Source organism: Micropterus salmoides, unplaced genomic scaffold (assembly GCF_014851395.1).
Source record: "Micropterus salmoides isolate LMB-PRFRI ecotype aquatic unplaced genomic scaffold, ASM1485139v1 Ms_hic_scaffold_9, whole genome shotgun sequence".
Classification (NCBI taxonomy): Eukaryota; Metazoa; Chordata; class Actinopteri; order Centrarchiformes; family Centrarchidae; genus Micropterus; species Micropterus salmoides.
In genome coordinates this window covers 3,040,609-3,043,166 of record NW_024044681.1, presented here as the reverse complement: position 1 = coordinate 3,043,166, position 2,558 = coordinate 3,040,609, and positions in this window count along the sequence as shown.

Sequence of the window (2,558 nt, the reverse complement as noted above, 5' to 3'; positions counted from 1 at the left end):
AAAGTGACAATGGTAAAGTTTTGTTTAGGCACAAAAACAACTTTTTTTCTGGAAAGATCATGGATTTGGGTTAAAGTAAGTATTTTATTAATGTGGTACGACTGAGGTTATAGTTCAAAGCACAATGAAATGATAATGTGTTGGATGTCTCTTGTAGTGAATCTGCAGCTTTATGGCGCTTCGTTGTGACTCTTGGCGCGATGTTTATCTGTAAGCAGGAGCCAGATATTTCATGTTGCTGCGTAACTGCTGTAGGTGGAAATAAGCAACTGCCAGCTAACAAGTTCAACATATCAACTTCTACTGCTGAACACAAGTGGACGCAAACATCATGTTATTGCAGTTTGCAGACACCTAAAACTAATTAGTTCTTTGTTTTGTGGTGGAGGCAGAAATCTTAAAAGCAAAATGATCCTCATGGACAGATTCCACTAGAGGGAAGTGAGACATGTATATTTCTTTCTGATGAAACTGAGCACTGTTATGCGGCCATATGGAGACATGACATGTTTACATAATGCAGCAGGCTGCCGATTTACTCCAAACAACAGTGGGAACCGTCAGTGTCCTTCACTCTGCAGAGACAGAGCTGCAGACCGTCTGACAGATCAGAGGTCAGTTTCAAACATTAAATAATACGTCGAAATGAAAAACAAATAATAGCATGCAGTGGGCAGGTTCAGGCTGGAAGATTCAGTGTAAAATAATAAAGAGTATACATATTTACAGTAGGGAGGTAAACAAAACATGACACGGCCTGGTTAAATGAAGTAAAAAATGAATAAAAACTGCTTATCGTAACTTCAAAAGAGCTGTGATTGTAACAAAATGTTTTGGAAAGGAAATTTCTTACATGTTCTCTGAGGAGAGAATCCACACTGTTTTTTTTCCCTTTTGGCAGCACTTTAGGTGATAGGCTGTTGTTGCTCTGCTGTTTCACTCTTATTACAAGCTCTGCTCCAACATACTCACTTTACACTGGAACTTATTTTATGTTTCACAACCCACATACATCACTGTGACCTTCATTAACACTCGAAACAACCTAAAACAAATGCTCCACACGTTTTCATTAATAGATTTTGTAGATTTGTTTATCAACTAAATTATGGAACATTTATATTAAATATATCTACAAACTGTCCACTGCCAAGCCAAGATATCCTCTCCTGGCAACTAAAACATGATCAACATTTTTTTTTTTTTATGTTTAAAAGCAAAGATGATGTGATGTAATGACTTTAGTATTAAAAATCTTTCCTTAATCTTACCAACCAATCTTAAACGATGAGTTTAATGATTTTCTACATGTCTTATATTCAGGAAAAGACCCAAATAATGAATAAATTCTTACTAACAGGTCCTGTGTGTCTCACAGCCCGATGTCTCCTTCTCCTCTGAGCTCCTTTGTTGTCCAGAAACTATTAAACCCATCAGTGAGCCTCACTGCTGCACTGATATGGCTCCTTCATCACCATGAGCACATACAATCTAGTTTAGTCTGACTCAGTCCCAAACACACCGTCCTGCTGCCCCAAATAACTCACTAGAGCGCTACATGTGGATTCATCCGCCAGGAACTACAGCGAGCAGCTGTTCGAGGAAATTACTGAGCCTTTTGAAACATGAAACTAAATATCTGTGAGGAGTTTTTAAAGATTTGTCTTCAGGAGGAGCCTGGTCAATTGTAAAGAGTCCCAAAACAACATTGAGCGTTGTACCAGTCCACTCACTGGAACTTCAGTAGTAGTAAGGGGTCCTTTAGGGGGTTCCTGGGGGTCCCCAGCAAAAAGGAACAATTTATTGTTACTATGAATTCATCCATAAGTAACAGTGACAGAATTATATAAAAGCTAAAATGGACATAATCTTATCAAATGGGGATCTGTGGTCTAAGTTGTGTCAGTTTAGGGGTTCTTGATGTGAACAAGTTTGTAAAGTCACATGACATTTAACACGTGGTAACTGTTGTTAAACGGTGGTAGTTTGGGTAAAGATGGTGGTTCAGGTTAAAATACTACATCACGTGACACAAGTCTTCTACAAATCATTATTTCGCTTAAAACATGTCACCTTTGACCTTCTTTCACTCAGGACTCGAACCTTGGTCTAACCTCAGTCTAACTACCTAAATATGGGTCGTAATGAGCTGCTGTATAATTAACCTGTACGTTTCTCTGGGGAGGACGGGCTGGCTTGGAGCTGTGAGCAGAGAACAGGAAGTCAGACAGGACTGAGGACAGGGTTTGTCTAAAGGTTGAATTTCTCACAAGAAAATTGATGTCACTACACATCAGTAGACTTGGAGCTCAAATTGGTGCCTCAGTAGACAGATGATGAGATATGGGAGGGATCAGAGCACACTCTTAGAAATAAATCTTTCAATAAGCTGCAGCATCTGACGCTACGATAAACTGCGAGTTTGTCACTTTCAGCTTCTGTGGACACTGAGGCAGGTCAGAGAGGCCGGAGCTTCATGACCACAGTCACTGCAGAGATGACAGACACGTGAAGCCGGCCCTGAGGCCTGTGTGTGGCCCCTGGGAGGCCTCGCCGTC